This window comes from Entelurus aequoreus, linkage group LG13 (genome assembly GCF_033978785.1).
Source record: "Entelurus aequoreus isolate RoL-2023_Sb linkage group LG13, RoL_Eaeq_v1.1, whole genome shotgun sequence".
NCBI classification, from domain to species: Eukaryota; Metazoa; Chordata; class Actinopteri; order Syngnathiformes; family Syngnathidae; genus Entelurus; species Entelurus aequoreus.
The window spans coordinates 44680963-44694312 of record NC_084743.1 but is presented as its reverse complement, the minus strand read 5'-3'; the positions used below and the strand labels follow the sequence as shown (position 1 = coordinate 44694312).

General features: G+C 40.0%; 1 protein-coding gene across 1 annotated transcript in view; it reads right to left on the bottom strand.

Moving 5' to 3' along the window:
• The window catches only part of usp2a (ubiquitin specific peptidase 2a), a 98607-nt gene extending 85257 nt beyond the window's left edge, over positions 1-13350 (bottom strand). Inside the window, exon 1 of the mRNA XM_062067894.1 lies at positions 13166-13350. The gene's annotated coding sequence lies outside the window, so the exon portion shown is untranslated. The remainder of the gene's footprint in view (positions 1-13165) is intronic.

The following is a 13350-nucleotide window of genomic DNA, read 5'->3' as shown; positions in this document are numbered from 1 at the left end:
TCATCAACAAACTTATTTGTGAACGCCTACACACCTATACAACAGTATGTACACATTTTGTGATCAAATAAAACATATTTTGTTAGATTTGTTGAAATACTATGTGTTTTGAGTTATACTTCAAACATTGCTAACAAATTGATAACACATTAATGAAATCACACACTGATACAAAATTTAAAAAAACAACAACCTCCAACCATCACAACTTTTGCCGCAACTTTTTTGAAAACGCTGACACTAAAATAACATTTAACAATATCATTTCATATCGACAAAATGATACAATTACGCCCTCATATCAAATAACATTGTTTGAACAAAATTAATTCAATACTTTAAAATAACTTAAACAATGACTATGGATTGTCATTCAAATCAGTTTGTCTTTCGACCTAAAAAGCTCTCCTGTATCCAATAACTTATTCCATGAGTTTGTAAACTACAAAACATAAAACAATATATATTTCATGTAATATTAAAAGTAAAACAACTAGAACAACACAACAACAACAACAAAAAACCACACAGATGTGAAAATAAACAATCCTATTGCACTCGTATCAATACAGATACTAACCTTGGTGTAGATATTTGCATCGATACGCCCACACGTATTATCTACACCCTACAACTAACCACTAATTGGGATAGAATTTAAAAAAAAATCACAAATCATCAATCATTACTTTTTAGGGTCAGCAAACAGATTACTCCTCAACAAGAAAGTACGGTACTCCCCTCTTTTACCCACCTCCCAAATATAAGAAAAATAGTTCAGTCGTTTTGTCAGGCGCTCACCGTCGTTGTTCTGAGCAGCCCGGCCAATAAACAGACAGCAAAGGCTGCTTGGGAGGCTGCGTTCCAGAGTGTGAGAGGATAGTATGAGCACAGCCATCCAGAATGCCACAGATCAAGTTACAGAGCTGGTAAATATAGCAGAAACCTATTACCTGCATGGGTCACTCAAGACCCAGAAACGCTCCACGTTGTTTTTCAAGGACCGGCATTAAAACGTTTAAAACAAAGGAAAAGTCAGTTGGGATATTTGTTCCTGTAGTAAATAAAGCCATAGTACTGAAAATGACATGGCTACTGTATTTGACGTCATAAGACAGTGACACAGACAGTGTATTTTATGTCATGCATTACAAATCAACAGTCCAACTTAGAATAATTACAACATCAATTTAAATAATTTGTTGTTCGGCATCTTTATTTCATTATAGTTCCTCTTTTTTACATTTTGTGTCTATGTTTTTATGGTTTTATTTTTCATCCCGTATTGTTCTGTCCTGTAACCTTGTCTTAGAACCTGTCAAAGATAAATTTCTGTTTTGCAACAGACAAAAAAAGGTTTATCTATCTATCTATCTATAGAAGGAATTAGAAGCAAAAAATTTAAAAATTTAAATAAATAAAAACATGTTTACATTAATTTTATTCAGCACATATCTGAATTATGATGTGCATCTATATATCTACAGCAGTGTTTTTGCTATCCCCAATCCTTGCAACACACAGACACACATACACACAAACACTGTGCATGTTAACGAGTGCACCTCTAATGTAGTCAAACAGTGTTTATAGTTTAAATAAGGATAAAACATTTTTTAAATTAAGGTAATTTAAATATTTTCTTTTACAGACTACAAAACTATGTCAATAAAGTTATTATTTGTTATAAGTTGATCTGCACTTTGTTTTCTTTCATGTTAATAAGGATACAATGGTATGTAGCGGTGTACTTATAACAATTGTATAGACATATTAGGTAATTACTGTACATCAGGGGTCTTCAACGTTTTCCAGGCCAAGGCCCACCAAACTGACAAAGAGACGTAGCGGGGACCCTTACTTATATGTCCTGTATGAAATTGTGTTTAAAATTTAAAAAATCCTTACGATACCTTGTTATTGTGTTAATAATAAGATATTAAAATAATACAATATAACGCGGCTAATAGTTGGCAAATAGCGTGTTAATTGCTAGTTTGGAGCTAGAGGTGCTAATCGCTAGCTCGAAACTAACCACACTAATCACTAGCTGGCCACTATCATGCTAATTGGCAGCTTTAGGGCTGCTTGGCGACAACTAGCGCGTTCATTGCTAGTTAGGAACTAGTGTGCTAATCAACAGCTGGCCACTAGCTAATCAATAGGTGGGAACTAGGAAACTAATCACTAGTTATCTTATATGATAACATGAATATAATATAAATGTTCATATTAACTACAGTGTGTTGGAATGTCATTGTGTATTTAAAGAAATGTTCTTTTGTGGAAACATTTTGGGGGGTAATATGAAGAAATATATTTTCTAAAAGTCTATCCATCCATCCATTGTCTACCGCTTGTTCCTTTTGGGGTCGCGGGGTGTGCTGGAGCCTATCTCAGCTACAATCAGGCGAAAGGTGGGGTACACCCTGGACAAGTCGCCACCTCATCACAGAGCCAACACAGATAGACAGACAACATTCACACTCACGTTCACACTCACTGTGACAGACTCGTGCCGTCTTGTGGGTTATCAGGACCATCAAATAGAGACATCTTTGAGCAGGTTTGACTTTGTTTATTTTTGCAAATAAACCTTCAGTCCAGGTCGCTTTTCAGCTCCTCTTCTTCCCTCGCTCGTCGTCTGTCCCGGGCTCTCCTCCTCTCTCGCACTGCGTCAGCTTCCCTTTGGCTTAGTCTCCTTCCGTCTCTCCTTCCGTTCCTCCTGCCTGTCTCTGCTGCGCCCCTTTTCTTCGGCGAGAGGAGATTGGATGATCGCGCACCTGGGCACGATTGCGGCGTCGCTCCCGGCGCGCCCCGCCTCGCCACTCGCTCGCCGGCCACGCCTCCTCGCCGTCATCTTGGGCCGGGCCCCGGCGTGCCCTGCCTCGCTGCTCGCTCGCCGGCCCCGCCTCTCCACACTCACATTCACACACTAGGGCCAATTTTAGTGTTGCCAATCAACCTATCCCCAGGTGCACGTCTTTGGAGGTGGGAGGAAGCCGGAGTACACGGAGGGAACCCACGCAGTCACGGGGAGAACATGCAAACTCCACACAGAAAGATCCCGAGCCCGGGATTGAACTCAGGACTACTCAGGACCTTTGTATTGTGAGGCACATGCACTAACCCCTGTACCACCGTGCTGCCCACTCTAAAAGTCTAATTGACCAAAAATGTTACACAACCTGCGGACCTCCACGGTGTCAGACCTCTGTTGTACATTATTATTACATAAAACTACTGTAGTAGTGAGCAGTACAGGCTATTGTGTTGTTTTTAATACAACATTTCTTATATAAAAGGTTGTTTTTCTTTTTAAAAGGTATTTTATATGTTAAATATAAATATGTTTTTGTTGGGGGGGGGGACACTGATTTGAGTGCTTTGAGTTAAGAGCTTTGTCACAGAACCCATTCAGCTTGTAAGTTAGGGTACTACTGTGCTTTAACAATAATACTAATAGTAACACAAATACCATGATTATTGTTTGTAATATTCTGGTAACCTGCTTTAGCTATATGAGAGGAAAATTAAGTCCAGTTCAACCCCATAACATACATGCTGTAAATAAAAGATTTAAACCAAAACAAAACAACAAAACAACAACAACGGAGCATTACTATCTTTGTGAAAGGTAAATTATTTTGGGAGACAGAACTTCCATTGGGTCTTAGTAGATTGTGCAGGTGTACCACCAAGGAGTGTCCCATTGCGTATAACTGTGTAAGTACTAATAAAATAAAACACAAAAACAAAAATAATAACAAGTCTGAACCCTGTTGAAATCTGAGTGTTTCCCGATGTAGGTGAAGAAATGACGTGTGTGGAAAGGGAGTGAGTGGGTAATGTTGTGAACAGGCTCTGGGAAAGGTGTTATGTTACGTTGGCAAAGATTGTACAACATGAGCACAGCAATGATGACCAAAGTCATACAGTAGTGCACAGGTGTCCAACTTACGGGGGAACAGCCTGGAGATAAAGTGCGTCAAAGTATTTAATTTCTTACTAAATATATACGTTATTTCTATTTTGACGTGTCTGTGGATGTTCTCATTCATCCACGTCATTGTAATCTCAGGGCATTCAATCGATCGCAACTGGACTGTTTGGTATGTCTTAGAAGACCTTTCGCCTCTCATGCATGTGGGCTTCATCAGTTCATGCTCATAGACTTAGATTGGTCAGATCTAGTCTAGCGGCTGGTGCCAAAACCCCAAATATGTATAACCCAACATCATTCTGTCAGAAAAAATGTATACACTGCATGAAAGTGCATATTTTTTCAACATTAATATCTGACCACGAAACAAATATACTTATATATATTTTCCATCCATCCATTTTCTACCGCTTGTCCCTTTTGGGATTGCGGGGGGTGCTGGAGCCTATCTCAGCTGTACATGGGCGGAAGGCGGGGTACATATATATTTTGGAAAGATAAAAATGAATACTTAAATATTTGCTTGACACCTTGAATTTTTTCAAAGCAAGTTATGTACTTAAAAAAATTGAATAATCAAATGTATATTCAATGTTACAAGCAGCCATAACGGCAATGTGAACAATTTGACATGCCTGCAGTAGTTTCACATTGATGATGTGTGTGTATCGCACTGGTTTCACATCAAGTTTAGTGAACTCACTTGTTCGAATATACTCATACTCTAATCATTTGACAGTAATAAATGAAACACAGCACAAATATTTTAGATAGGAAAAAAAAATCAACAAACTTGTTTCTGAACAATTCAACAACATATATATAACTAGAGATGGGTAGCGTTCACATTTAAACTTATACGATACCAATTCCCGCTACCTGGAAATCGATACTGGTACCCAACCGTACCGATTTTTGGTACTTTTGTGTGTGTTAATGAATTTTTTTTTTTTTAATTTTTTAAAATCACATTTTTGATTGCAATATTTAAAAATGACCTGCTTAGGATAACTGCTGTCCAGTTGTTGCAGTTTGTTTTATTATCACATTTCTGAGTATCATTTGCATGTATGACACTAAGCTGCAGTTGCAGTTGCAAGTCTACACACACATGCATCCACGAAAAATACACGCCACACACACATACCCCACCCCCCATCCCACGCCTTCGACGCTTCACCCGATGTGGCATGACGGACAAAGCAGCGCCCGTAGTGGCTGGCAGCTTCCGGCCGGATGCCCGCCCCCTCAGCCCTCGTTGCAAGTCTCGAGTTGTATGTTGTAATATGTACAGTATATGTGCTTTGCTATGGAGTTTTTTTTCCACTCTCACTTTTTACGGGGCGCCTTGTGGCGACCCATCAGCGTTCTTGTTCTGTAACCCTGTACAATGTTTGTTGGTCTAATCTTGAACGGGTTTGTCCTGAAAACAACATTTTGTTGAACTTGTGCAATGACAATAAAGATCCATTGATCCATCCAAGACGTTAGATGGCAGTAGTGTATAGTTTATGGTGTGTTGGTCATTTAAGTCTGTCCTATCTGTTGCATCCTACAAAGTATTAATACTGTAAGTATTGTACAAATGACACACCAGCTGTTTGATTGTAACGTGCATCTTAGTTGTAACAAATTTGAAGGTGCTAAAATGAAAGTTAAAATTGCTAATGCTAATCAGTAGCATGTCCTCAGCAAAGCCAACGTGTAATAGCATCAGGCTAGCGCGTTTCTGAAAAAGTGAAGCCTTACTTAACTTACGTTGGAGCGTTTTTTGAGTTTATTTCTTTGTTCACATTAAAATTTGCAACATTACCGAGAGCAGAGAGGTCCATTAGGTTGATCTCGAGCTACCGATCGATCGCGGAGGGCGTGTCGGTCGATCACGAGGCATTAAAAAAAACAGACCTCAAAATTACTGATTATCAATCTTCATCATGACGTCACTTTCGTTACTTGCTTGACATTAACGGCACCCGAAGATCTTGCGAGATGAGGCCGGCTGCAGTGAGCTCAGTATGAAGTAAGAACGACTGGCAGGAACACGAGAAATACTTTTTATTTCAACAGACTCTCGTCGTATTGGCCGTCAAAAGTGTAAAGACCGACCGCACAGTTAATGTCTTCACAATAAAAGTGCTGCTTCATCGTGCCTGCGCTATCAAAATAAGGGTCTCAGGAAACTAGCCCATACAAGCTAGCAAGCTGCGGAATTATGGTAAATGTAAATGGTAAATGGGTTATACTTGTATAGCGCTTTTCTACCTTCAAGGTACTCGAAGCGCTTTGACACTATTTCCACATTCACACATACATTCACACACTGCTGGCGGGAGCTACCATGCAAGGCGCTAACCACGACCCATCAGGAGCAAGGGTGAAGTGTCTTGCTCAAGGACACAATGGACGTGACTAGGTTGATAGAAGGTGGGGATCGAACCAGGAACCCTCAGGCTGCTGGCACTGCCACTCTCCCAAATGCGCCACGCCATCCCATAGGAGTTAGCCTCCTATGTATTTTTTGTAAAGTGTATAAAAAGGTGTATGGAAGCTTGACAAATGTATTCATTTTGTCTGCCTACAGAAAAAACCCCAGCATCCAAACAGTTGATAATGGATATGTGCAGTAAAACTTTTCATGAACTCAACTCACCCTTATGTGTGTTCCAAAATTTGTGTTGGACGTCTTAGATAAACCTTAGATCTTAGATAAAGAGAGCAGTTATGAGTAAACTAAAATATAAGGTTTTGGGTGTTGTTCTTTCCAAATGCATACATTTGTCTCAATATTGCAAAAGATACGCATTATTGTGGGTCTCCTACACGTCGTCTTCATCACCAAAAGAAAAAATGTAACTGCGGGAGAGAATTTCTCTGCCATTTTGGGGTATGTTTTTTTTTTGCGTCGTCAGCTTGAAGCGTCCCTCTGTCTCCGACTCCCTCCCCCTGATCTGGTAGTTTGACTGAGTCCACCCTCATTTTCCCGGATTGCCGAAGTGCAATGAGCCAGCTGAGTCGGCCGCTGATTCGGCAAAACATGGAAAACATGGCACCATTGGATTGTTTGGTCTGTGCCAAAAAAGTAGCGGATTCGGTACCCATTCCTACTGTAAATGTAACAATATCAACTAAATATTTACTATACTTGTATTTCACACATTTTAAATTCATAAATGATCTGTACTTATATAGCGCTTAACTATACCTGCACAATACCCAAAGCGTGTTACATTATGCATTCACACACACACACACAGATGACGGACACTTCCATGCAAGGCGCTAACCACGACACATCAGGAGCTGGATTCGTGCCAGCAACCCCCAAGTTGCTAGTACCTTCGCTCTACCATCTCAGCTGCAAAATAACTAAATAAAAACAACATAGACTCTTATTCAATATTTTGGTCTTTTGGGGCCAAAACCCTCCTGTGTTCAAGAACTTATTAAAAAAAGAAACAATATACAAGGCTTTCCCGCCCTAAACACAGAACATGTTTGTAGTGCTCCGAGATTCGCAGGGTCCCCGCTTTGCGCGAAGAAGCGCATGAAAATCTCGATTAATGAATGGCAGGGCCCTTCAAATTAAATTTTACCGCAAGTGTATTGCCTAGCCACTTCCTGCCCCATCACTGACAGGTATATAATGGCATATTTCCCCATATAGTCACACAGGCTCCAATGGTGCACAGCATTAGTACTTGTTTTGCAAGGCAGAGGTACCGAGTTTGAATCCTAGTCGGGGTTGAGCTTGAAAGGTGTATAATTTTACGTACAATATGTATAGCCCTCTTTAAGTTGTTTAAGTACAAAACATGCTTCAAATTAAATTCACGTTTGATTAAATAAAACAAAAATAGTTTCACATAAATTCATTGTGAAAATATTTTGTAATGTAGGGTAGGGCTGGGCAATATGGCTGAAAACTATATCACGATATAAGTTTTTTATATTGATCGATTTCGTAATTATTCATACTTTTTATGACTCATTTAAAAATGCCAATAAATACAGAAAAACTATTTCCAACTTACCGAGGGTGCTATTTATCATTGGAGATGTAGCCAGGTACGATGAGCGTGGCTAAGATAATAAAATAATTAAAGTATATTTGAAGGTAGTTGCAGATTTAAGACACGAGATGGCAGTAGTGTATATGCTATTGAACACTACACAGAGTAGTTTGGGAAGCTACTCATTAAACAGACATATTGGAAGCGTCAGGAAGTTGCCGCGCAGTCTGCAATAAAACCAACAAAACTAAAGACAAGTTTCTGTTGATACATCAAAATATTACAGTTTCTCTTCTCACTCTATGCAGAGAATCCACAGCGAGACAGAAATACAGCAATACTGTTACGTGATTGGCTGTTAGCGTGTCCTCCCATTGCTCAGTGACACTTCCTGTTTCCTGTTTGCTGGGTTCCCGAAGTGCTAGTGACTTCATGAAATGGATCTTGCTTCATAATTTCTGGTTCCTTCCGATCAAAAAATATAAATACATATCAATTATTTTGTCGAACGCATTTTATATTGATATAGACCATGGGTCACCAACGCGGTGCCCGCGGGCACCAGGTAGCCCGTAAGGACCACATGAGTAGCCAGCTGGCCTGTTCTAAAAATAGCTCAAATAGCAGCACTTACCAGTGAGCTGCCTCTATTTTTTTTAAATTGTATTTATTTACTAGCAAGCTGGTCTCGCTTTGCCCGTCATTTTTAATTCTAGGAGGGACAAAACTCAAATAGAATTTGAAAATCCAAGAAAATGTTTTAAAGACTTGGTCTTCACTTGTTTAAATAAATTCATTAATTTGTTTTACTTTGCTTCTTATAACTTTCAGAAAGACAATTTTAGAGAAAAAATACAACCTTAAAAAGTTTTTTAGGATTTTTAAACACATATACCTTTTAAATTCCTTCCTCTTCTTTCCTGACAATTTAAATCAATGTTAAAGTAAATTTATTTTTTTTATTGTAAAGAATAATAAATACATTTTAATTTAATTCTTCATTTTAGCTTCTGTTTTTTCCACGAAGAATATTTGTGAAATATGTTTTCAAACTTATTATGATTAAAATTCAAAAAAATTATTCTGGCAAAACTAGAAAATCTGTAGAATCAAATTTAAATCTTATTTCAAAGTCTTTTGAATTTCTTTTCAAATTTTTGTTCTGGAAAATCTAGAAGAAATAATGATTTGTCTTTGTTAGAAATATAGCTTGGTCCAATTTGTTATATATTCTAACAAAGTGTAGATTGGATTTTAACCTATTTAAAATATGTCATCAACATTCTAAAATTAATCTTAATCAGGAAAAATTACTAATGATGTTCCATAAATGTTTTTTTAATTTTTTCAAAAAGATTCGAATTAGCTAGTTTTTCTATTCTTTTTTTCGGTTGAATTTTGAATGTTAAAGAGTCGAAATTGAAGATAAACTATGTTTCAAAATTTAAGTGTCATTTTTTTCGTGTTTTCTCCTCTTTTAAACCGTTCAATTAAGTGTAAATATCATTAATTATTAATAATAACTTAGAGTTAAAGGCCTACTGAAATGATTTTTTTTTTATTTAAACGGGAATAGCAGATCCATTCTATGTGTCATACTTGATCATTTCGCGATATTGCCATATTTTTGCTGAAAGGATTTAGTAGAGAAAATCGACGATAAAGTTCGCAACTTTTGCTCGGTGTTAAAAAAAAGCCTTGCCTGTACCGGAAGTAGCGTGACGTCACAGGAGCTAGGATTCCTCACGATTCCCCGTTGTTTACAATGGAGCGAGAGAGATTCGGACAGAGAAAGTGATGATTACCCCATTAATTTGAGCGAGGATGAAAGATTCGTAGATGAGGAACGTTACAGTGTAGGACTGGAGAGGCAGTGATGGACGTATCTTTTTTCGCTCTGACCATAACTTAGGTACAAGCTGGCTCATTGGATTCCACACTCTCCTTTTTTTATTGTGGATCACGGATTTGTATTTTAAACCACCTCGGATACTATATCCTCTTGAAAATGAGAGTCGAGAACGCGAAATGGACATTCAGTGCCTTTTATCTCCACGACAATACATCGGCGAAATGCTTTAGCTACGAGCTAACGTGATAGCATCTTGCTTTAACTGCATATAGAAACAAAAGAAATAAACCCCTGACTGGAAGGATAGATAGAAAATCAACAATACTATTAAACCGTGGACATGTAAATACACGGTTAATGCTTTCCAGGCTGGCGAAGGTTAACAATGCTGTGCTAACGACGCCATTGAAGCTAACTTAGCAACCGGACTGCACAGAGCTATGCTAAAAACATTAGCTCTCCACCTACGTCAGCCAGCCCTCATTTGCTCATCAACACCCGTGCTCACCTGCGTTCCAGCGATCGGCAGAAGGACGAAGGACTTCACCCGATGCGTTTGGCGGCTCGGAGACGTAGGAAGTCAAGGTGAGGTCGGAGGCTAGCGCGGCTAGCGCGGCTAGCGCTCCAACAAAGTCCTCCTGGTTGTGTTGCTGTAGTCCGCTGCTAATACACTGATCCCACCTACAACTGTCTTCTTTGCAGCCTTCATTGTTCATTAAAAAAATTGCAAAAGGTGTCCAGAATACTGTGGAATTATGAAATGAAAACAGAGCTTTTTGTATAGGATTCTACGGGGTACCATAACTTCCGTTACTCGGACTTCGTCACGCGCATACGTCATCATACCGCGATGTTTCAGCCGGATATTTCCCGGGAAGTTTTAAATGTCACTTTATAAGTTAACCCGGCCGTATTGGCATGTGTTGCAATGTTAAGATTTCATCATTGATATATAAACTATCAGACTGCGTGGTCGGTAGTAGTGGCTTTCAGTAGGCCTTTAAAGGTAAATTGAGCAAATTGGCTATTTCTGGCAATTTATTTAAGTGTGTATCAAACTGGTAGCCCTTCGCATTAATCAGTACCCAAAAAGTAGCTCTTGGTTTCAAAAAGGTTGGTGACCTCTGATATAGACTATGTGTCTAGCACCATACATATTGATATCGTTTATCGGCCCAGCCCTAATGTCAGGGGGGGAGGTGGGGATTCTTCTCTCGGGCGCCAACCTACCCTATTTTGGCTATAATATATTAATATTAACAATTCAGCAATATGCGCAGTCGGGGCGTTGAGGGGATACGGTTTGGTGGCTGCAGGATGAGGTCTCTGCTTTTTGCAGATGATGTGGTCCTGATGGCTTCATCTGGCCAGGATCTTCAGCTCTCACTGGGTCAGTTCGCAGCCGAGTGTGAAGCGATTGGGATGAGAATCAGCACCTCCAAGTCCGAGTCCATGGTTCTCGCCCGGAAAAGGGTGGAGTGCCGTCTCCGGGTTGGGGAGGAGATCTTGCCCCAAGTGGAGGAGTTTAAGTACCTCGTAGTCTTGTTCACGAGTGAGGGAAGAGTGGATCGTGAGATCGACAGGCGGATCGGTGCGGCGTGTTCAGTAATGCGGACGCTGTATCGATCCGTTGTGGTGAAGAAGGAGCTGAGCTGGAAGGCAAAGCTCTCAGTTTACCGATCGATCTACGTTCCCATCCTCACTTATGGTCATGAGCTTTGGGTTATGACCGAAAGGACAAGATCACGGGTACAAGCGGCCGAAATGAGTTTCCTCTGCCTGGTGGCGGGGCTCTCCCTTAGAGATAGGGTGAGAAGCTCTGCCATCCGGGAGGAGCTCAAAGTAAAGCCGCTGCTCCTCCACATCGAGAGGAGCCAGATGAGGTGGTTCGGGCCTCTGGTTAGGATGCCACCCGAACGCCTCCCTAGGGAGGTGTTTAGGTCACGTCCGACCGGTAGGAGACCACGGGGAAGTACCAGGACACCTTGGGAAGACTATGTCTCCCGGCTGGCCTGGGAACTCCTCGGGATCCCCCAGCAGGAGCTGGACGAAGTGGCTGGAGAGAGGGAAGTCTGGGCTTCCCTGCTTAGGCTGCTGCCCCCGCGACCCGACCTCGGATAAGCGGAAGAAGATGGATGGATTGAATTCAACAATGTGAACAACACAACAGAAAGACAGGTATATGTGACAATAAACATAGAAGAGAACTGATATGATTTTTCGTATCGATAATATCAATAACCGCATCGATCTGCCTACCCTTAACCCAGAGATGTCAAACTCAAGGCCCGGGGCCAGATCTGGCAAAAAAAAAAAGAAGGCAAGCCGGAACACAATTTGAAAGTTTCATTGCACTGAAATGTTGTCAACTACAAGTTTTACAGTCAAATTTTGGTGACCGAGCTGTCAGTTTTCATTGTAAAAATCAAAAGATTTTTTTACAGTGAATCTAAAAAAATATAATCATCAAATGCATGGGTAATTATGTATTATCATTAGGCGAATCCTTACACATTAATATAAACATATATTGACTGTTACAAGAGGCCCTCTGAGAGTAGCCATAACTGCAATGTGGCCCTCAATGAAAACCATTATGCTAAAGTAGAAGACGCAGCATCTGTTTCTTCAAGGAGAATCTTCTCAAGAATACTGCAGGTATGCTCGGGAGAAATCGATACTGACTTTGGTTACATTTTTGGTAGTTTGCTGTGTTTAATTGAAAAAAAAACACAAAACGTAATTGTCGCAAAAAATTAAAGTTGGATTAAAAATTCAACAAAAGCAAAACGGCTTTTGTAACAGAACACATTATACACAAAAAGAGGCAAACCATTGATGTTTGCTAAGTTAAACACACACTAAATGAAGAGCCGAAATAATTGATTCTCATTATTGAGTCGGGCCAAAAGAGTCGATTTTCAGCAACTTCCCATCACTAGCTCGCTCAGAGAACCAGTCAGACTCAGATAATAGCAGCAAGGCGAAGGCACTGGAGGGTGGTCAAAAGAGTAATTCACCACTAAAGGCACAAAATGTTAACAACTAATTCAAATGCCATATTTATTCACGATGTATTAAAAAGGGTCTTCCAAGAAGTCACATATGCTACAGCTAGCGTATAGAAAAGTAAGCGACATCTCCGGGGGTAAAAAAACCCAAAAACGAAAGAAACAGTAGCTATACAGCTATAGCCCGTTTATTTAGCAAATGTTACCACTTTTATACTCTTTCTGTCATTACAATAGTTTATTGTTAGCTTTTAAAGCAACAACAAAACAGAACCGTAATTCCAATGTCTCCATGGTTTTGAGGACTTGAACGCCTCCTTTTAGTGTGATAGTGACCGTGTTCACTTACCCAGCAGCGGGAGATCCGATAAAGCAGCGAAACGCCCCCAAAAGTCGAGTGTTTGCGGGCTTCTTGTGCTTCCTTCGCCTTCACACAAGTTGCTGTGGTCGTCAGTGTTTGACATTAACCAACAGTCGGGTCGACGCTGGCGTATTCTCTCGTTTCTTCGATGCAGTACCGGAGTTTCAGCAACC